Source organism: Pinus tabuliformis, chromosome 4_2 (assembly GCF_031772625.1).
Source record: "Pinus tabuliformis cultivar Carrire ecotype Pingquan chromosome 4_2, CPIR1, whole genome shotgun sequence".
Classification (NCBI taxonomy): domain Eukaryota; kingdom Viridiplantae; phylum Streptophyta; class Pinopsida; order Pinales; family Pinaceae; genus Pinus; species Pinus tabuliformis.
In genome coordinates, this window is record NC_142304.1 from 726,243,178 (window position 1) to 726,267,860 (window position 24,683).

General features: G+C 37.1%; 1 long non-coding RNA gene across 1 annotated transcript; it reads left to right on the forward strand.

Annotated features, from left to right (window-relative positions):
* Positions 1-5,506: 5,506 nt before the first annotated feature.
* On the forward strand, positions 5,507-21,979 carry LOC149171633 (uncharacterized). Its single transcript, XR_016259573.1, has 3 exons — positions 5,507-5,934; positions 6,031-6,111; positions 21,696-21,979. It is a non-coding gene; the product is annotated as an uncharacterized LOC149171633 (long non-coding RNA).
* Positions 21,980-24,683: the final 2,704 nt, after the last annotated feature.

A 24,683-nucleotide genomic window follows, 5' to 3' on the forward strand; every position in this document is an offset into this window, starting at 1 on the left:
CCTTGGGGGAATCCTACTCCCTTTTCCTCTAGGGGAGATGTTGGTGTACCTCATATGGCTACATTGTACCTTCCAGGGCTTGTAATTCGCCCGCCGGTATGGCTTTTCTCGACCTCTGCCGCTCAAAACACCATGATTCTTGGGCCATCAAATCAGCAACCAGATGATACTAGAGTTACCCCCAAACCTTCTACTTTGTTTGTTTCTCCCTCTCCTTCTTCCTCTTCGCTTGGTGGAACTATGCTTCAAAAAAAATGATCGTATAGAAGTTGTTCTAATAAATATCTTTCTTCATTAAGTTTACAAGCTTGGATGCCCACTCATTTAGAAAAAAAATGAACATGCTTCTTTCCCTTTGCCCTTTGATTCATATTTTTTTCAAGTAATGCTGTAGGAATGTAATGAATTTTAAACATCTTACACGGAGAAAACAACATTTTTGTGTTTTGTTTTGCACCAGAAAATGACAACAAACCTTACTGAAAATGAAATTTCCTCAATGTTATCTGGATCAACTCATATTCAACCATACCTGCAAATTGTTGAACTTGAACCAATACAATCAATGCAAAAATCAACTCCGCGATATCGTACTACAATTTCAGACGGCCAACAATTGGTTTATCGCCAGTCAATGAATACAACACAGAAGGTCTACTCTCTATGGCTTTCCCTGCCCTTTTCCCGACAGGAGCTGCAATGCCGAATCAGCCAAGAATGAAAGTAGTGCAGTTACATGAATATGCGCTTCATCTCATACGTTACTATGATAACAGATTTGGAAAGCACCCACGCTTTCGTTATTACATATATAATCTCATGATGAGGCATCGCAGTCAAGCAACAACATTGATTTTTGTGAAAAAGAACATCACAGATAACTTTCCAATATCTATTCAAGATCTTAACATCCGCTTAGAGTAATTTCCAGATGAGCAGTTGGCAGAGCAAGTCATGCGATTCGGTAGCTCTTTACGTGGAACAAGGTCATTTTGGCACAAAGCTAAAAATGAACTAACGGACATGATATCTCAACTCGGTTGCCCGACGTTCTTCTTCACATTGAGTGCAGCTGATACAAAATGGCCTGATCTTCATGCAATCATGCCCGGATGTCTTCCTTCTAATATTGCAAAACAACAAAAGTGGAGAAATGATAACATTATCTCTAACCTACATTTAACATCACTATATATACACCATAGATTCACAGCATTTCGTGAGATTATCTTAGAGAAACACTTGAATACAAAAGATTACTGGTACAGGTACGCATTCTATCGCATTTTTTTTTCTCCAAGAACTCTAAACAACATTCCTCACCTATTGCAAAATTAACTTACAAAAACGCATACTTGATAGGTATGAATGGCAACATAGGGGATCTGCGCACATCCATGGTTTCCTTTGGATAGAAAATGCACCTGATATGGAAAACCTCAACTGGGAAGACACAGAAGCAGTTGATATTACAAGGCAGTTCTTCGACAAATATATTTCCGCTTGGAACCCTCGTGCTCCTTCGACTTCAAACCAACCAAATGCTTGGACAGATCCCAGAGACCCTTGTCTATTGTCCACACCGCAAATATTCAGAACCAATCCTTCCAGTGACTATGAACAGCTCGCCAATTGTGTTGAAAGTCACACAAAATGCTCGGAAAGCACGTGCCTAAGAAAAAAAGGATCCTCACTCCAATGTCGTTATAAAGCACCGTGGGAATTACATCCAAAATCGGCCTTATTCATTGATTCCAATGGCCAAAAAACATACACCCCTGCTCGCAACGACGATCGACTCAATAGCCATAACCCTACCATCCTATCTATTTTGCGTGCAAATGTTGACTGCCAACCAGTACTCTCCATACACGCTGTACAAAAATATATTGCCAAATATGCATCCAAAGCGAAAAAAAAATCTAAAAGCTTCCACCACATGCTACGTAGAATTGTCCTGGCTTCACCCACTGCTGGCCTAGCAACATCTGCATTTCGAAAATTTCTTGCAGAAACCCTTGTTGATTGTGACATTGGAGCACAAGAAACCTGTCATATGCTACAAAAATTGCCATTAACATTATGTAGTCGACCATTCGTTTCTTTAAATGTAAGCCAGAAAATTCTTATGCTCCTTCCACAAACAAACACTGCCTCCACTACATCCCCACACATCATAGATACATATATCCAGCGCCCTTCTACCCTAGAGGCCACATCACTAATAGAATTGGCAAGGTCCTGGTCATATGATCCTCGTCGCAAAACAAACAAATGGAAACAAAGGCCTACAAAAGTAATTGTTCGGGTCATACCACGTTACTCCTCCATACCATCCACAACAGAACCTTGCTACGCTGACTTTTGCAGGGTTGAACTTATGCTATACAAACCTTTTCGCCATATCGTACAAGATATAGGAGATTCTGCTGCAGAATTCACCACAAATTGGGAAACATTTCGTCCATTCTACAATCCTTGGCATCAACACCGCACACTATCTGATATTGAATTTGTCACAAATGATACCTTAGCTATAAATGAAACCAATCCAACAGACACCATGGAAATAAATGAATGGGAATTACTTTCCCAATTACACCCAACAAATGAGCTTCTCATAAATGACCTTGACATGCTTGGTCTTCGTGGCTTTGGTGACACCCATAACTGGAATCATACCACTATCCCATTGGATCTACAAAATAATGCAATACAATTCATTGAGAATAGCCGCTCCATCCATCGCATTCTTCAAACACATCAACATATCCTGGCGACCCTTACTACATTATCACCAATGCAAAGAAAATATCTAAATACTATTTCTAATCATTTTGCTAGGAAGGATTATTTACCCGCTCTCAAAATGATAATACAAGGCACTGCTGGTACGAGAAAATCCCTCCTTATTAATTGCATCAAAGATATGCTCATAGGCCTAGCAAGCCCGGAACCTTCACCGATCATGCTCCTCGCCCCTACAGGGGTTGCTGCCTTCAACATACAAGCATCGACAATCCATTCTGCTTTGCACCTTCCTCTAAAGGATCTTATGCCCTTAGAAGGTAATGCTCTTGCAAAATTCCAAGAAGAACTCAGGCATATAAGATACATACTAATCGATGAAATGAGCTTCATTGGGCCAAAGCTTCTCAGCCATATTGATGAACATCTTCGGGAAGCATTTCCCCACCAAAGAAACACTCCTTTCGGTGGCTGTTCCATAATATTGGTTGGTGATCTCGGTCAGCTACCACCCGTCAAAGACATACCTCTATATGCAGGGACGAGCCACGGAAGCGCACTGTGGAACACCTTCAACACAGTCATCACATTAGACACAATATTTCGTCAACAAGGCGACGACATCGCACAGGTTACTTTCAGGAACATTCTCCAGACCATTAGAGATGCAAATCCAACAATCGACGACTACAACATACTCATGTCGCGCACAGATTCCTTTTTATCAGAAGAAGAAATATGTTCATTCCAGGATTCCATGCATTTGTTTCCAACAAATGCTCAAACAATGGTCCATAATAAGCAAATGATGAAATCTCTAAACACTCCAATCGCAAGATCCATTGCTGAAGATGACAACACATATTCCAGTATTTCCTCTGAAGACGAGCAACTTGAGCGAATTGTATTACTATGCAATGGCGAAAAAGTTATGTTGACTTCCAACCTTTGGGTTTCAGCAGGACTCGTTAATGGTTCCCTCGGAAAAATTGTAACCATCTTTTACAAAGAATCAACTGCACCACCACAAATTCCAGCATTTGTTGTCGTAGATTTTCCCAAATACATTGGGCCTCCTTGGGATGAAAGAAACCCCACTCACTTGCCTATTCCAGCAGTAAAAAGAAATGGACGTGCACAAATTCCATTGAAGATGGCTTGGGCTTTAACCATACATAAATCTCAAGGTATGACACTTCCAAAAGCAACAATTGACATTGGAAAAATAGAACGTCAAGGTCTCACATTCACAGCTCTTTCAAGAGTGCTTTCTCTACAAGATCTCCGGATTAACCCCGCATTCAGTTTCGATCGTTACAGTAAAATGAGGGACAACAAAAACATTGCTCGCAGAAGACATTCTCCGTTCAATGTCGCCTCCAGATAATCTGCTCCAACCCATACTTTGACATCAACACAAGGTTTCCTCCATTTATTTACCTCATTCTATTTCATAGCATACTTTTCATATCTTTCAGCAACAACCAAATTTAATCAATATTAGTAAATAAGCAAATATTAGAATGTCTTTATATTATCTATACATCTCATTCTAACCTTTTCTTTCTTTTGCAACAGGCCACATGGACTCAGAAATAACCTACCTGCACAGCGACAAGTAGCTTGGCAAGCAAAAAAAATGCATCTCCAGCTACGCATTAACCTCCAATGGTGTTCAATCTGCCGTTATTCACCATGCATCTTCCACTAACAATATATAAATCCCCACAGCAAAGGTAACTTCATTTCCATTAGTTCCAGATTCATTTTAACACAACTCACTTGCAAAGTATTACTAATAAATTTCCGCAACTGGTTTACATATTCCTAATTCTAACAAAACATACATTTTGCAGGTCCATTTCTGCTTCTTCGCGTCTTCGCTACCTCCACCATGTTTTCATACAACTTCAAATATGGAATGACAAGCACAATGTTCTTTACGCTATTATATTCCTTCTCGAACCTCTTTTGTTACAATTCATTGTTTGTATTTTCCATTTCAAACTTAAAAAAGGATGTTTCAAGATCAAATACCGTTTTCATGGTTTGTGTCCTCACAACTATTTGTGTTTTTCATTTCAAACTTAAAAAAGGATGTTACAATACACTATTTGTATTTTCCATTTCACACTTAAAAAAGGATGTTTCAACATCAAATACAATTTTGATATTTTATGTCCTCGCACCTATTTGTGTTTTCCATTTCAAACTTAAAAAGGGATGTTTCAAGATCAATACCATTTTGATAGTTTATGTCCTCACAACCAGTTCATTGGGGTTTTAACATATTCCATTGACAAAATCAATTGACTTTAATTAATATAATATATGTTTTCAATATATCTTCATACTAATTTAATTTCCCATTTGAATAATGATTTCTTAAGTAGCCCTTTCCAAATCAATATGGTTGCCCAGTTGTTGTTCACATTGATTCATTCATTTATCTTCACCTTTAACTCCACAATTTTTACCAACTACAAACAAAGGTCTCTAAACAGATTCAATGCATATTTATGACTACTTGCATTCCATTTCAGTGGTTTTCGGCATGGCTTCCGCAAATTAAAACTCGAGATCATCGACCCTTGCTTTCAAAAAAGCCCGCATAGGCCTATTCACATTTCAATATTCTTCCACACACTATGCCTTACGGCGTTTCCTTTGCATCATTAGGTGCAAATGCTAGTTAATACTTATTCCTCACATGGTATGATTTTGAATGTATTTGGAATCCAGACTATTCAATGTTTCATTTCTCGGATGGTATGCTATTAACTCGATGGTTCTCGATACAACGAGGCACACATCCAGCTACACACAGATTCCAACTACCACTTGCCTTCAATTCGGAGAAGGAGGTACACGAGGTTGATCCGACGGTCACAATTCATCAAGCTATGGTTAGGGTAACTAATTGCATTGTTGCAACTAATGGCTCTCATTCTTCCTCCGTCTTGGAGTGACATACATCTCTGCAACTTCCTCATGAGGTCACTAGTTCTCTGAGACTTTACAGAATCGTTCCACTGTGTTCCTATAGTAGGATCATGTTTAATCTCCTCCTTACCCTAACTATGCAAGAATTTATGTTCTGGTTCATGGAGGAAAGCCCTCAATTTTTCCCTTTTTTCTGGCAGTTGCGCTTAGTTACAAAGATCCTTACCTTCACAACTATATCAGGTGAGCCATCATTAGTTGGTGCAAGTAGTTTAAAGATTGATTTTATTGATTCTCCATAAGAGTTAAACCCTAACTGAATGTTTCTCTTTTTGCAAGTGGAGTGGGATGATTGCAGAGTCATTGTCGACGACATAGCTGTCAAGGGTTTTCTCAACTTGGACTACCTCTCACCTCCAGGTTGGAAATTGAACAAATCCCTATTTTCTTCGGTGTCTGGCTTAACTTGCCCATATTATTTCTTTTAGCGTTATTTGTGAATTGGTTAAAATATGCAGGTGTTTCTGCTTAACATTCTTCACTTGTTGTCTTCCTGAGGTTGACTTAGATCAATGGGTTCCTAAAGAGACCTCGAACTGTTCTAATTGAGATTGTTTTATTTATTTTTCGTTCAAGGCCCTCGGCTCAGCTTGTAATTTAAAAATATTAATTTTATTGAAACTTTGAGGCCTTTGGCCTTGCTCAGGTTATGACAGTGTTAACTTTTGAAATTATCAAGGCCCTCGACCCTGCAGAATTGATAATAATACCAGAATTTTACATGTGCCAATTGTCCGTTATTAAATGTAAATTTGGTCTTGATTTAGTTGTTTTGATTTTTACATGAAAACTCAAGCGTGTTGTATGTTAACAATCTGAGTTCGTATTATTTGTAATTTATTTAAGGATTGTTTCACTATTAATTTGGTTAATGGTTACCCTCGTCGAGGGTCTATGCGACTTGTTAATTCGTTTATTGATTAAACTTTCCGTTGTTTTCTTTCATAGGCATAAATTCTATTTGTATTTACTGTCTTTTCCTCACAATACATTAGGATGTTGAGACCTACTGAGAATTTCTCAATACCACCAACCCTTTATGGGGTTATTTTGTTTCTTTTTAACTTATTTCTAGTCTCCATCTCCATCTCGGATGCAAGGGTGCAGTTAGCCCAGGATTGAGGATTGTTGCAGTATCTTGATTTTCCTAGATGGTCTGAGAGGTTTCCTCGAAGTTTATACCAACAACCAGTTGTTAGTTAAAGTTACCAAGGTGTTTAAAATTTGAGTCAACTTCAGGGTTTAGTTAGGGCATTTAACTGACTTATGCCATAAGCACTGTCTCAATCTTGAGTACTATAGATGGTCCAATATTTATTTAAAATAATTCGCTATTAAAGAAAAGGTATATTTCTAACGGGACCAATAGTTAAAATGAAACCAATACTCTATGATCTCGGCCTTATAACAAACCCACCTATTTAATGTCTATATTCAATTGTTTCTCGCCTGTATGTTGGGTATGGCCAGACAACAGTTAGCAGTTACGGTATTCCTATGTCTAAATTTCATGCCAGCTAGACCTTACAGTGAACTTATTTCTATTTACGAATATTAAAAGTCCTTGGAGTAAACCAACTCTATTTATGAATATTAAAAGTATAGCGCAACAACCAATTCAGGGTTCATAAATGAATCGTGTTTACTATATTATCACACACAATTAGTCCATCTTCAGTATTCCTTCAATAGTTAACACATCTATTAGGAAGTAAATTCTTAATAAGGAAATGGTATTTATCTATGGATTTCGTCAACAGTCAAGAAGACATATTAAGGATGAGACTACTCCTCCCGTCCAACGGAAATGGCAATTACGTCCACGTTCCCCCCCTAGCTTCCACTTCCAGTACAATTAGTATCTTGCAACCATCATAGGTTAACTCAGTCCTCAGACCTCAAGACCCTCCTGGTCCAGTCTAGAACATCAGATTATATATTTGAGGGAGGGTTTCCACTAGTTCAAGACCAGCTCAAGATAACCTCTCCTGGCAGTTATATCTCTTCTTCTTTCTGTAGGTGGTTCCTCCTTTTGGTGGCCAACCCCCTCTTATCCCTCTTGAGATCTTTTATCTCTAGGGCCAAGACAAGAAAAAGAGATAATTGTCTTCCTTATTTTATTAAACAATAACAATACTTGTTATCAGCCTTTTTTCCTTTATAAACCATTTTTTTCTCATAACAATAATTTAAAAGTAAATAACAGTAATTATAAAATTTATTTTCAAATTTGAGGGTGCTACATCCCCCCTCCTGGTGCAGAACACCATCCTGATGTTTATTTCAGTCCTTGAAACATAACTAGATATGTCTGTCAAATGAAATCCTTGTCCTCCTAGGTGGTCTCCTCTGAGCTAAAGTGCTTCCATTGCACTTTAACCTAGGTAATGACTCGTTTCTGCAACGTTGTTTCTCTCTGTTAGAGAATACGCAGGGGTTCTACCATAACTTTTCCATCTGGTTCGACCTGATCATAACATGATTCATTGCTAGTTTATATTTACAATAAAACTATCACATCAGCAAAATAAAATAATTTTCTGAGTTATCTCTATGTCCTTCCAATCAATAATATGTCTGGGGTCATATATGTATTTTTTTAATAAAGAGACATGAAATACATTGTGAACTTTCATATGGGCAGGTAGTGCTAGTTGGTATCCAACTCGTCCTACCCTTTCTAAAATTTGGAAGGTTCCACAAAACGGGGGTGCCAATTTTGCCCAATTTCCCCATTTCAAGGTGTCTTTCTTTGGTTTAATTTGCACGTAAACATGATCCCCAACTTGGAACTATTTGAAAGTTTTTTTTTAATCAGCGTAAGCTTTATGTCAATCTTGAGCAACCTTCAGATTTTGACGGACCTTTCTTACAGTCTGCTCCATTTTCACTAACATGTTCAATTCTATTATTAATTTATCCTCAGGACTATTCCAATTAGAAGATGTTCTACACCTTTTCCCATATAGTACATCGAAGGGGCTCATATTCAAGGATTCATGATAACTATTATTGTAAGTGAACTCAATTAGGTGGAGGTATTCTTCCCACTTGGTGGGTTGCTGCATCACATACATTCATAACATATCCTCCAGTACTTGATTCACATGCTCTATTTTCCCATCTATTTGTAGGTGGTATGCAGTACTAAACTGGACCTGAGTACCCAGGCCCGTGAATAAATCTCTCCAAAAAGTAGAGGTAAACTTTACGTCTCGATCAAAGATTATTACCCTTTTCATGCCATGCAACCGAAATATCTCCCTCATAAAAATGTTAGCAATCTAAACACATTGATAGGTAGATTTTATAGGAACAAAATGGGCTATCTTACTCAACATATCCACCACTACCATAATGGAGTCATTTTATTTCTTAGAATTAGATAAGCCAACTATAAAGTCCATTGTAATAGTATCCCATTTCCATTCTGGGATGGGTAGGATGTAGTAGGCATATCGGATATTGAAGTTCGACTTTTACCTACTGGCACTCGAGGCATTTAGATAAATATTGAGCAATATCCTTTCTCATACCTGGCCAAAAATATTCTTTCCTTAATGCAGAAAACAAGTTTTGATAACCAAGATGAGCTGCATAAGGCCTTTGGTGGAACTCATCCAAAATTAATTGTTTAATTTCTATCTGATTGGGTACATAAATATTTTCCCTATAGATCAGCAGGTTATTTTTGTCTATGTTGTAATCACTTACTTTTCTAGCTTTTTCTAATTGCTTTCTGTAATTCTAGGTTGTAATTATGTCTACCTAGTCGAATTTTCACCCTACGATTGAAGTCTAATACATGATCGGAACCCATCCCTCGTTGAATATTTTTTTATTTAATATTATGTATATCCTACACAACATTGTGGTTATCAGCTGATAGGGAACACTTAGTAGGTTAGTGTGGTGTTCCTTGTTTGGTCTAGACCTAAAACTCACTAGATTTTCTCAACAACTTTTTGTGAGTTGTTTGGGCATAATCGTGAAGGCCTAGAGCCATTCCTAATTTAGGAATATCTTTTTTGTTGGGAGCCCATAATATTCATTAATATCAGAGGATATAAAGTAGGAAAAGGGTTTTCATTTGGTATCTTTTTTCATGACATATTCAATGCTAGTATGTCTGATGACTTATTATATAGCCTTAACACCTCAGAATATTGGAGGGTGGGTTGCAAATTTGTGAAGCACTGACCTTTCAAAATCTAGGTCATCTTTTGAAAATTCTTCCATTTGAAATAATATATAAACTTTAGACCAAGAGTAAGTTATCTTCTGATCAATGAAACATATCATCTTAGTCAAAATGAGCCCAGGTGATCTAGTTGGGGGTTCACTATCAGTAACTTGAATGATAAGGGCTAAAAAAAAATTGTGACATAGACATAACTTTTCCTACACAACCCATTGAAACAAAAAGGAAAGTGTTATAGTTGTTAGCAAGCCAACATAAAATATGAATAATGTCTCTGATATGACTTGAATTCATTAGTGTTGATATTTTTCTTTTTTATCAGTGATAGCTTAAGGCTCAAAATGTATAAGTAGCCCACATAGCCATATTGTGAGTTTTAGCCTATGAAAGATCTAACTGACTTCATGAAAAATGAACGACGTACATTGCAAAAGAAAATTTGGCCTAGGCTTGATTTTATTTTCCAGTTACAACTTGGGTCTCAGAATGTAATTCCCCCTTCATATCTATCAGGAAGATTCTAACATGTGAGAGACTTAATAGCTTTGTAGGATACAATACACAATGAGGCCAGAACTAATCTTGATTGGGGTGTGGATGATCTTGAGACTATAAAGGGAACAAATGTGCTTAGCCAAGTGCTAGGTACAAAAGGGGCCTTCACCCAAGTCCATGATCTTAATGAGATGAGGAACAAAATTTTAGGGGCTTTTGGTAAGAACTGGGAGCATGCCACAATGAGGAGAGGATTATTTCAATGTGAGGAATAATTTTTCGTGTTACACAATATAATGGGAAGGTGAGTTCTTACACCTTGTGTCATGAGAGTAAATCACTGCCACAACATGGCCATTTCATGTGGCACCCTGACTATGTTTATTTGTCGCGACATGACATTGGTCATAGATAGAATTTGTCAAAGCCTTCAATGTGTGGAAGTTGGGCTTGCAACATCCCATACTATCGAGTAGGAAGGAGAAGGGTTTCCTAGCTTGAGTAGTAGTGGTATCATAACTTGAGTAGTAGATACAAGCTCAACCAATGAGCAATGTGGTGAGGCTCAACTTAGCGAGGAAAACCACATATTTGTCATGAGGAAAGAGGGATCGACGAGACAGGGGTTGTGTGAGGCCATTCAACCACATGGTTATCTCATGAGACAAGATTCAGCTATACGGAACTTAGTAAGTTCCTCCTAGCACCATGCCCTATGGGAATGAAAATATTTGTCAAGAAAGGTAAGAATGGGGTTTTGGGCCAGAGGCCTAACTCCCTTTATAGGGTGATATATATATATATATATATATATATATATATATATATATAGATATATATCAAAAAAATATTAATGACATGGAAAGAGAAGGGATCACTTACCACTTATGTGGAGGTGACATGGAGGTTGGGTTGTGTGGACGCCTAACGTGATAGGAGAATTGTGGTCCTACTTAGCTTTATCCTGGAGGATGAGGATTGATAGTAGGAATTTTCCCTAAAAACAATTGACATGGATATTCTATAGGAATTTTGAGTTGATGGCATGAATTTTGAAGAAATAAATTCCCTAAAATTTGTTGCCACCACTATTGTCTTCAGTCGCAATAAATCGTGTTAGAGTCAAATAGTGATGTGACAATGTGAGAGGAAAATGGGTATGAGATGATTTGGTAGTGTATCATTGGAACACTAATCTTCTAGTGATGCATTTCCAAGAAGAAAACATGTGAGGCAATGTAGCACTAGGAAGAATAAGATACAAGACATGTGTCACTTGAAAGGGGACTTTTTCCCAACAATGTAACGTAGAGAATAGGAATAGTGCAACAATGTAACACAAGACTAAGAGTTTTCTTGGCAATGTACCACAATGGCTAAATACATTGAGAATACTAATGAAAGTACTTCTTATGGATAGAGTAAAGTATGTAAGGGGCTAAGAAACCCATAGAATGGGTGAAATAAGGTATAATGTAAGATAACACATTTTATAAGGGGGGACCCTTCAATTTTTTTAAAATTAGGTAACACTTAGAAGAAGTGAAGGGTGTTGGAATTAAGGAATTGCTAAGAGGGGAAAGGTGAATCAGTAATTTAAGAAACTCATAATTTTCTTTTCTTACTGTGCTTATAGTTCCTTCTTATGTTCTTTTATATGTGAAAGCATTTATTCATGAAGCAGTAAATCTATAAACTTCCACAACACATACTCAAACAACAAACTCATGGAAATAACATTTGACATAGTGTTTTCACGTGGAAACCCAGAGGGAAAAAACCACCAATTTGTTGTTTGTTTTATGATGTAATTTAAGCACCAACTTAATTACATCTGTTTGTTTGTGAGCACCCACTCACTGGAGGCACCAACCCCCTTTGTTTAGCAAGAACCAACTTGCCAAGTGGCACCAACCTATTTTGTTTAGCAAGTACTAACTTGCCTAGAGGAACCAACCTCTTTTGTTCAGAAAGAACCAACTTGCCTAGAGGCACCAACCTCTTAGGTGAGCAGGCACCAACTTGTCACTGCCACTGTTTTACTATTTCATACAATTTTCATATTGAAAACAAAGGCATACAAATTACAAGTAAAATACCAACTTAATGGTTGTCTGCAGATTCAACTTTTGCACTCTGCTTTCTGAGCACTTGTGGTAGTCTTCCTCTTGCTTCCCACTGCAACACTTACTTTGTGCTCTTCTTTCTCTTCTAAGGGCTCTCTGTTGTTTCACCACAACACTACCCTTGTGACACTCTACTCCAATCCACAGTTCACTGCTCTACTTTCTCTACGCAGGGTTGTCCACTGTTTCACCACAACACTACCCTTGTAGCACTCTACTCCAATCCACAACTCATTGCTCTGCGCTCTTGCAAGTATACTCCCACACCCCATTAGTGCATGGGAGGTTCAAAGTTTGGTAATTGTGATGCTCTTGGATTGATGTAGTCACTGTCATCATCAATTCTTCCCATGCATGTACCCTAGGCATGACACCCCATTCTTCTGTTGATATACGCTAACACCAATTCAGTCATTGCATTAAAATCATAAGGATGGACGACGATCACTTCTCTGTCATACAACTGACTCTCCATGTTGTGTATTAACTCTCAGTCCCCCTTACATATTTCACAGAGGCTTCCCATGCTTCTTGATGGTTTTTTTGTATGGAAAACTCAACAACCCCCCACTTTTCATTTATTTACTACAGATAATGGGGACCCTTTACATTAATTTTTGGCCAAACCCCTTTTATGACTTTCATTTAGTTAATTGTCTTACATTTTTGCCATATTTTTTTGGTCAGATTTCCATTTTGATTGCTTCATTGAATTCAACTTTTAGCAAGCTTTCCATCAATACTTGTTTCACCTCATTTGGTTACCTAGTTTGAAAATGACACTCCTTTGAAGTTTGATTATTTTTGTTGCATGAGTTAAAAATAATGTGCAAAATGTATAATATTTTAATTTTTCACAATTAAAATAGTCATTCATTGTAAATATTTTTTTTTTTTGCTGAAGCAAGCGCCAATCCTTCTATTTCATTAAATCAAAAAAGAAAAATTACATATTGTACAAAAACCCAATACTTTACAAGAAGACGGGAAGAGGGCTTCTTGTCAATGTCAAAGACCCCCCGCCCTACTATGGTGTGCACCCATCTTAAGAGAAGCTAACGTGGAAAGGCGACAAGAGCCCCCACCCACTAGAGAAATTCCTTACAAATACCTGCCCTGGAGCCGACCAACAAACACAAACATCCCCAATCGCGTGAAACCCTCACCCCACAAAAGAGGGAAAAGACGCGCCAAAAAAGCGTGATGAATAAAGCCCACCTGGCCCCACAAAACCAAACAATCAATCCCTGCCGTTGATCCTGGCTGCTGGATCCAACGGCCAGGAATCATATCGCGCATCTGAACATGTCTGAAAGATAATGTGCGATCAAGGGTGGTATTCAAGTCAATCCCTCGGCCACGTGTAGCCATCCCAATGGGATCGCTTCTGAAACTCAAAAACCACAAACCACTCATGAGACGAGCGATCGTCGGAGAGCTGACCCGCACGTGGTTTTCAAACCTGAAAGCTGGAAGGAGGAGAATACCAGCAGCCGGAAAACCAATTCTCTTTTTCTGTCTGTTCTTTCCACAGCGCCTGTCCCCAATACTGAGCTTGTTTGAGAGATGACCCCGTAAACTGTCTTCCGAGAACCTAAGGATCCCCTTCACCTGACTCCGGTATAGAGTGAGACATAACCTGGCTTGTCTTTCTACCGTATGCATTCAGATAGGTTGCGAAAAAACTTGCCGGATAAATCAATTCATACTTGCTATCCGGGTCCGATAACGAAACATTTCCCTGTCTTCTGCAGCTTGTTCCTCGCAAAGAGCCTTGAAACGGTTTTGAGGAATCTCCTGCCACTTGTTCACCATCCCACAACTTGCATTGTTCACCCCTTGGTTGGCCAGAAGGTCCGCTAGTTTATTGGCCGAACGTCGAACATGGTTGAAACTCACCGTTCGAAGCCCTTGGAGGTGAACATGGATTCTTTGGTAAACCAAGATTAGTTTCCAGTGATTAGAAACTTTCTCTGGCCGAGTACCACAATTAATTATTTTCACAGAGTTGATAGTAATCTCTGAGTCCGCTTCAACAATGACGTTTGAGCAATGGTTCTGGATCAAAAACTTTAAACATTGTTCCAGAGCCATTAATTCTGCCATATTATTTGTGGCTCTGCCAAGATGATAGTGGAAGATAAAAATAATTCTGCCCTCTTCATCTCTTAAAACTCCTCCAAAACCAGCAGTTCCTGGGTTGCCTTTTGAAGCCCCATCAATATTGTATTTCAGATAACCTTTCGGTGGAGGTTGCCAAAACTCATTCCCTCTATCCATTGCTGTGTCCTTTCTGATTAGACCTTGGGGAATAATCCCTTTCATTCCCAATTGTCTGAGAATTCTCAGCTCAGACAAAGAGGGAGGATTTTTGGGGAGATTGCGAACTGTGGTACTTACTGTCTCCCGAAGCTGTTTCAGGATAAGATCAAAAAGACAGTGTGGAGTGGACTTTTCATTTTTGAAAATCCTTTTATTCCTTTCTTTCCAAACATTCCAGATAATGAAACTTGGCATGAAGGCCCAGGCCAGATTAATGAACTCATTCTCTGAAAAGTTTGCTCTCCAATTGTTTAGGGTATTAGTGATACTACTTTTGTCCCTATCTGACTGATGGAAAATGGAAGAGAAGGAATCCCATAACCAGGTAGTATAAGAGCAGCTGTTAAGAATGTGCTCCATATTCTCCTCCTGCTCTTCACAAAGCTGGCATCTGGAAGGCCCCATAACACCCCTTTTCCTAATGTTGTCCCAAGTTAAAATTTTCTTATGATGAACCAACCACATGAAAAGTTTGATTTTCATCCAACCTTGGTGCTTCCAGAGGAGCTGCCATGTCTTGTCTGGAACCCTGTAATCAAGCCCAAGAAGAATACTTTTGGCTTCCTTAAGATTAAAATTACCTTTATTGTTATTACCCCATCTCAATTGATCCTGCCCCTCTGTAACTAAAGTCATCCTTTGTTTAAGGAAGCTCCCAAGAGCCTCTACCTTAATTTTAATGGGGTTGTCATCTCTACAGTCAATTTTCCTCCAACTTCTCGATTTTCCTGAGGTCTGAGCAAGATTCAAGAAATCCTTTACCTTGTTTTCGCCCTTGGTGGTCTATTTCCTGCTTGAGACTGACAAAGTCCTTTGTTAACAGTGTTGGTTCTTGCTGCCACTTGTCTTCCCAAAAGAGTGCAAGATCTCCTGCTCTGATTTCCCAGAAGCTGTTATTTTGAACTAGGCTTCTGTTATCCCAGGCTCTATTCCAGATGTGAGAACCTTTTACATTACCAGACATTCTTATGAGATCCTTAGTGTGCCAAGAGCTGGCATATTTTTCTTTCCAGATTCTTGCCCACTGTGCTTTTGGCTCTTGAACCCAGCGCCACCAAAGCTTGGCTCCTAGAACTTTATTAAGAATCTCCTGATCATCCAAGCCTAATCCCCCCTGTCTCTTGGGTTTACAGATTTTGTCCCAAGAGACCAGGGCCCATTTCTTCTTAGTTTCTTCCTTACCCCAGAGGAAATCTCTTTGAATGCTTCTGAATTGCTCTAAAACACCTTTGGGAGCTGGGAGGGCAGATAACATGAAAACCGGGATAGATTGCAGGACCGCCTTTGTCAGAACCAACCTACCTGCCAGGTTCAAGACCCGGAAGGTCCAATTTTTGACTTTGTCTTGCAATTTATTAAGCACCAGTTCCCAGATACTTTTGTGCATTGGTCTATCTGTGAGAGGAATTCCCAAATACTTTGTGGGGAGGGAATCCCTTTGGAAGCCTAGAATTCTTGAAATGTTTCTTTGAATAGCAATGTTAGTGTTTAAGAAGAATATTTTTGACTTAGAAAGATTGAATTCCATACTTATAGCAAAAGCAAATTCCTTCAGGATTTGATTGTAGGCTGAAGCTTCTTTGACTGTGGGGAGCCCTTGCAGCATGGTATCATCTACAAATTGTTGGTGAGTCAAAGCTTGACCATTCTCAGATAATTGAAGACCTTTGATTTTGCCCATTGCCTTGGCAGGCTTAATAGTTCGGCCAAGTCCCTCCATGAGAATGAAAAGAAAGGGAGAGAGCGAGTCTCCCTGCCTGAGGCCTTTAGAAGGAATGAAGATCGCTGAGGGAGATCCATTCACCAAAATTGAAAAGCTGGAAGAGGTCACCAGAGCCATGACCCATTGGATCCAATTGTGGTCGAACCCAAAAGCAGTGAGAACCTTTTTGATGTAGATCCAATTAACTTTGTCATAGGCTTTGGCTATATCTAATTGCATGATCATCCCCGCCTGTTTTTTACTGGTAAGCGTGTGGACCACCTCATGGGCTTGAATAATGTTATTTAAGATTTGTCTGCCCTCCACATAACCTGATTGTTCCTCTGAAACTAAAGAAGGAAGGAGAGGTTTAAGTCTATTTGCCACTACCTTGGAGATTATCTTGTAAACCACATTGCATAAAGCTATGGGTCTGTATTTGTCTGCAGTTTGAGCTGATTCCTGTTTGGGGATCAGGGAGATGAAGGAGGTGTTGAGGGCTTTCAGGATCATTTTACTGGACCTGGAATCCTCCACCACTTCCAGAATATCCTGTTTAACAATATGCCAACAAGCTTTAAAGAAATCCACATTGAAACCATCCGAACCTGGTGCTTTGCAGTTCTTCATGTCTTTGAGAACCTCGTTGACTTCCTCTTCAGTAACAGGTCTGTTGAGGTTGAAATTGTCCTCTCTAGACACCAACTTAGGGATATGCCTTGTAATTTCCTTGATGGAATGTTCCCTATCTGGATTGTTTTCTCGGGTGATGTTTCGAAAATACTGAACAAGCACGGCTTCAATATTCTTATGGGTGGTTTGCAGCTATCCATTCTCATCCTCTATCGTTGAGATTCTATTGTATGCTCTGTTAGCCATAGTGGATCTATGGAATAATCTTGTGTTCCACTCTCCTTCCTTGAGCCATTGAACCCTAGACTTCTGCCTCCAGAATGTTTCCTCTTGTTTGCATAAATTATCCCATTCTTGGTGATGCTTATCAGCCTAATCACTTTTGACTTTGTCAAAGCCGTCTTTGATCAGATCCTGGTTGAGTTCCTGTAACTTGATTTCCAATGATCTTTTGTTCACAAAAATGTTACCAAAATCCTTTTTTTCCACTCTTTTAGCCTGAACTTGACATTCTTTAGTCTTTTATGAAAGAGGTACATTTTTAAGCCCTAGAATTGCAAGTCCTCCGACCACTATTTTCCAATGTTGCTGATGAAATCTGGGTGAGAGAGCCAAATATTCTCGAATCTGAAGGGTCTGTTCCTGGGAGAAATCAAACCCTTGATTTCTAGTTGAATCGGCTAGTGGTCGGAACCTCCAAAGGGAAGGACTGTTGCTGCTATTTCTTTATCTGTAAGCAGAAGCTCCTCTGATATCATGAACCTGTCTAATTTAGAGGCTACCTATGCCTCCCCTCCTCTTTTGTTGTTCCAGGTAAAAAGGCCATTGTTTAGGTCTGAATCAACCAATTTCATCTCATCTGTGAAAGTTTGAAATGCTAAGGAATATTTGTTGAGCACTTTGGTGCCTCCTTTCTTTTCCGAAAGAGATTTGATCATATTAAAGTCCCCTCCCATGATCCAAGGGATCCCCGCCTGTCTGTTCCTGAGATCAATTAGGGATTCTAACAATTTGAGTTTGTCATCTATTCTTTGAGGACCATAAAAATTAGTGACCAGGAAGGTTTTTGAATCCCCCACTAGTTGAATGACCACTGATAGGTAGTTTCTAGATGCTTCTGCATCTGTTATACTGATTTTCTTTGGATTCCAAAGAGTTAGAATGCCACCCGCTGTGTTTTCAGCTTTAACCTCTAGGAACTCAAATCTATTGAGCCATTTGTTGTGAATTTGTTTTATCTTCTGGATGGAACATTTCGTTTCCTGGATGAAAATAACATCTGGAATTTCCTGTTTCATTCTATGACTAAGCATTCTTTGTTTTCTTTTACTACCTAGACCTCTGATATTCCATGATGTGAGCTTCATATTTAAAGATTTGTAAATGAGTAACTGGTTAGGTCTTTCATCTTACCTAAGTCTATTATTAACTTTCCACACTCCATCAAGAGGTCTTTCTGCTTCTTCCTGCCTCTCTTTTTTCCTGCATTTCTGGTCACTAATCCTGGAGTTGATTTCATTATTTTCACCCCTTTGTATTCATGTTTTTCAATGGTTTTTCCATTATCTAATCATTTTTCCTAAGTTTTCCATAATAATAGCTACTGAATTTTGTTGCAGTCTTCTTGGGGTAGTGAGTCTATCCCTCTCGTGGATCCCTACATCAAGAACCCTTCCAGATCTAGATGTTCCTTATCTAGAATTTCCTGAAGTTCATGATCTTCCAGATCTGTTTCACTCTAGGTCATTTCCTGATCCATCTCTAGTTCTTTTTCACTCATTATAGTTTCTTTCTTATTATCCGTCTCTTGTGTTGGGTAGCAATCTTCTTTCATTTCCATTTCCTTTTCATTAGGGCCATCCTCCATAGATTGGTCTTCATTCAAGCCATTTCTACATTCTCTTCCAGTGCTTGATACCTATTTTCACTGACCTTTTGACTCTCATTACGAAGTTGCCTTGGTCCCTTTTTGCCGCCTTTTCCTCTACTTGTAACTTTCTGGAAGCTATCTGTGTCCTTCATTTCCTTAGGTTTTCCCTTGTTGTCTGCTTGACTAAGAGGGCAATCTCTGAACAAGTGTCCATGTTCATGGCATTTATGACATCTGAACGAGATATGCTCATAGTCTACTATTTGCACCCATTCCACATCAAAAACTTCTAGGATGACTTCATCCGGAAGAGCTCCTCACAGATCCATTTCTACACAGATCCTTGCATAGGAAGTGTATTTGCATCTTCTTGTTGCTTCCGAAGCTTTGACAAAACATCCTAGTTTGCTACCTATGGCAGCAAGCGATTCATTTTGCCAATAATCAAGAGGAAGAGAATAGAGCCTTACCCAGACCGGAACCGAAGTGAAAGTCTCCTGCTCTGGAACAAAGTTCATCTTCCAAGGTCGCATATAGAGGCCAGTTGCTGCATAAAAGTAGGGTCCTCCTTCGAATATTTTATCTTTGTCTTCGATGTTTGTGAACACCACAGTGAAAAATCCCTTTGACCCAAGATGTAGGTCTATACTTCCTTTGGGTTTCCAGTGATACTTCATCCATGACTGTAAAGCATTTTTTGTGGGCCATAATCCCATAAACTTGCAGATTATAGCATAGGTCCCTATATGTTCCCTGTGTGCCTGCAGTGTAGGGTCGTTTAACACTACTCTAGGAGTAATCTCCATTTTGGGTCTGCACGGTCCCTTTTGTTTATTTTTCCTTGTGCCCTAGCTTTTGTCTTCTTCCTCCTTGTCTTTAGTGCTGAAATTTTCCTTGGGCCTGCCCCCGTCTGTCTCCTTTTCATTATTGCTTTGTTCCTCTTCCACAGAATCTCTGACTTTGCCGAGAGGGGTCTTGCCTCTACTGGCAACAACGCTTTTGTAGAAGGGAGGGGATCTCCCTCCTTTGCGATCCTCCATTAGCAGCAGGCGCTGCACTCCTTCAAAACCCTGGCTTCGCGTTTTTTCTCAGCTCCCGGTCCAGCAGGTGAAGTCGTCCCACTCACGAACACTGCCAACATTGATCCATTCATTGTAAATATTAATCTCTAATTAGTTTTTACTAATTTTTTTCATTTTCCACTAATGGTTCTACAAAATGACCCACCCAAATTGTAGAATAGTTAAAAAATGTGTTTTTGGGATCCCACCCAAATTGTAAAATAGTTAAAAAATGCGTTTTCGGGATCTCAGTGATTTATTCCAAGTTCTAATTTTAAAAATAATTGCCAAACCCGAAATCTCAAAATTGTAAAATAGTTGCGATTCATTTTGTAAAACTGTCAATTACCAAAATAATTGTAGTTTATAATACAAAAATTCACTTTAAGTGAACTCCACTTTACTGCATATTCATTAATTTAATAGTCTCGAGACCAATATTTTCGAAGCTTCTCATACCCAAAAAAGGAAAACCTCTCATAATACTTATAAAAAATTCTTCTAACATGAATAAAAAAATTCATATTAGAAGGGACCCAATCTAAAATTTAAAAAATGTTTTTAATAAATGATATCAGATCCTCTGCACTTCAGAGCTTCCCGATATCCGCAGAATAATATAATAGACATTTTAAAAAAACTTGATGAGACCATTTCTCTAACATGCGATAAATAACTTAACCATTATTTTCAAATATCTTCAAATTACGTTTTCGAATTCATTTAATGAATTCTAAACCATATGCGATAAATAACTTAACCATTATTTTCAATTGTCTTCAAATTACGTTAATTCATTTAATGAATTGTAAACGATATGTAATGTATTAAATAAAAATAATAATTTTAATATTATTTAAAATATTAATTTAATTTTATAATTAAATTAGTTTATAATAACATATTGTTAATTTAACTAAAGTAATTTTAATTAATTGAATTGATTAGTTTGTAAATAATTTAATTAATTGCTAATTAATTTAATAAATTAAATTTTAATTAATTTAATTTTTTAACTAAAATTAAATTAGTATTAATTAATAAATAATTATGCTTTAAATTTTAACTCAAAATTTCTGATTTTTAGCTTAGATAATAGGTTTTTCAGAATTTTGGCAGTTTTAATTCCCAACTTCAAAATCTCATAAATTGAGTTTTAATTGGCCAAATGAGGCCCATGACAACTTGTTGGATGGATAAAATCATGGAGAATATTTCTGAAGTAGTTTAATAACTAGATTTTATCATTTAATAGGTCTAAAATTCATTAGAAGATCAAGCTCCGATTTTTTAAACAAAACTATTTTTCTGAGTTTAATTTTTTGTATTTTTATTTGCCCACAACTTCTACTGAGTAAACATCCATTCGTCTATATTCCCTTTGACCAATTAAATCTTCACATGCATCGATAGAAAACTCAGATTTATTTTTACTTAATTATGTAATTAAGTTTTAAATTTGAGATATTTTATTCCATATTTACTATTTTGATTTTGATTTGCAATTTAATTAAATTTTGATTGGTTTTTGCAGGGAAACATGTTGAAGAGATGAGAAGATGACGATTTCAATCAATGAGAATTCCCTAGCAATAGAGGAATTTGATTTTGGGCTAATGAAAATTGATTGAGCAAAACTACTCTTCAACAACTTTTCTATTGAGAATTCTTTTTGTAAAAATTATAAATAGCAGATTGTAGTATGTATTAGGGGTTTATCTGCTTTGTAATTCTAGAATTCCTAAAAGCACTATTGTAATGAGTATTTAATGTTGTATGTGAGAGGAATCCTGGGGAAGAAGGCTCGATATTGTTGTGTTTTCATCTGTTTGTGGAGAAACTCTTTTTTATTATGTACTACTGTTGTAAGGAGGAGGCCATTTCTGCAAGCAGAGATTGATTGCAGGCCCATAGGATTGTGCACTACTATCGTACTGTGAGGATCTGTAATTTGATTTCATTTATTAATAAAGGTTTATTTCAGTTAATAATGTTTAGCACTATTGTTTACAAAATTTAATTGAAATAAATTATTATTTCAATATTTCAATTTATATTTCAAATGTATGAGTTAATAATCAGATTCATGTACTATTGTTGAATCATGAGCATTAATTCATTTAAAATTGTGTTTATACTATTCTACAGACTCAATTTTAGATATAATATGAAAAATGAAGTTTGCATAGGAACAAATAATTATAATCTTAGATCGACGAGCTATCTTACAATTTAGGATAATAATTGTTTGCTTGCATACATGATGCTTTATTCAAACTAATTACGTAATTCATCATGAATCTTTTTAGTTATTACGCATATGATAAACAAGGAATTGAATATATTTTCAATAGGAACTTATGTAACTATTTACTAAGTGTTTGATTGTTAGTATTTTTGTTAACAAGGAATCAGATCTTGTGAGCTATCTCCTTGATCTAATTCCTCCATCTTAATTCTAATTCTTTAAAGCTTATTTTCCCTGTTAAGTTAATTTTCTCTCAATTGAGAGAATGATTTCCCTTTCCTTCAATAGAGATAGGTTAGATTAATTGCATCTTAGATTAGATCTTGCATGTGTTATCATACATTTTGCATTCTAGAAGTCCTCTTTTTAAGAGGCAAAAATTTAGAGTGGTTTGGTTGTGCCGTTAAAACAGCTTAAGGGTCATTCTCTTTCCTGATCAACAAGAAGAATCGATCCGATGTCCCTACCTATTGGTAACTAAAGACACATCTTAAACCGATAGCAATAGGGAAAAGGTAACTGGACCTAGTTAAACCAGTTGGAACCACCATTCCAAACAGAAAAGGAGTTGCTTTAAGGTCCGGACCGGGTGGTCTCCCTTATATTGTTGTAGACATAGAATTTCGAGTCTTAAACATTTCTGGTGCTAGAAGGAGAGCTTGAAATCTTATGTCTATTGGATTCTTTATATTCTAGCATTTTATTTTTATTACAATGGTTCCTCTTAAACTTCCAATTTGGAGTTTTATTTCTGGACATGCATCTTCCAATACTCCACCAGAAGTGGTAAGGCTCCTGTCTCAGGTAAATCTTAATGGTAAGAGGAATGCTTTTGCATTTGATCATGCTTTCAATTTATTCAAAATTTTCAAATTCTGATTTTCAAGAAATTGATGAAGGTATATGTAATATTTTTACTCTTACATTCTTGGGAAAAGCCAAAAGCTAGTGTCAAACTCTTCCAGTTGCCTCTATTCACAATTGGGATCAATCTATCACAATGTTACTTTATCAATTTTATGGTTATGATTATGAACAGGTATGTGATGAAATCGAATATTTACGAAAGTTTTTAAATGAATTTTTCTGGATTTTACCGTTAGATTTCGATTAAATTATTTAAGATTCAAAATTGAAGATAAAACTTCAGAAATCAAATTGATGGATTGGTTTGAATATATTTGTTCTATGCCTCCCATTTCAAATCCAAATGGGATAATTACAAGCTTTGATGAATCTTCTCCAATTCTTATTAACATAATTGAGAATTCCAATATAGAGGTGGAAATTAATCATGATGAAGTGGCCTCTACTATGTATGATCAATTTCTTCATTTAGTGCACACTTATTACATTATTGATAATGATCAAGATGCACCTTCACATATCAGTGAATCTCAATCACTAAGCTTGGAAAATTTTACTATTCAATTACAAAAAGATACTTTCAACAATCTTGGAGAAGATACCACTTTGAAATCTAAAAATCATTGTGCATTAAATTCAGAAAATCAGATTGTAAATTAGCAAGTACAAGAAGAAATTGAAACTACCAATAATACGCAACCTGCTATACAAATTTCTGAATTTGATCATATTGATCAAATACCAAATTCAGGGAAGCCAAATAACAATCTTCAAGAAAGCACAAGTACACAAATGAATGATCTGGAATCTGAAATTTACAATGAACATAATTTACAAGAATCTACAAATAGAGACATTTTCAAATTCATTGTTTATGATTCTCATTTTTACCTCTATCCCGATATTTTTTCTAATAGCAATTTATCCTCTCTTCACTTTAATGTTATTTCAAAAAACAGAGAGGCTGATATAAATTAATTTCCAATTAGTTTTTATCAAGATAGAGAATCATTCATTGATCATTCTTCTGGAATTAATGAACATGTGCTCCATATTCCTTCTTATTTTGATACATCGAATAAGATTGAAGGGAATTCTAATGAATGTCGCGATGTCATTTATGATAATTAATCTGCAATTGAGTATGTTGATTTGTCTTTTTCTCAATTGAATCCTCATGATCAAATTCAAATAACATGTGAAAATGAAGAACACTCCAACTCATAAAAAATTTCAACTAGTTCTCATTTTCAAACAATAAATCATACTCATGATTTCAACATTCAAGAACCCATTCCAATCTATGATTTATATGATGATCAAATTCTCACTCCTATTCATAATCCTGACCCTCTAATTCACAAGTTGGTATTGGAAATCATTTGAATTCCATTATTCTGGTCAATT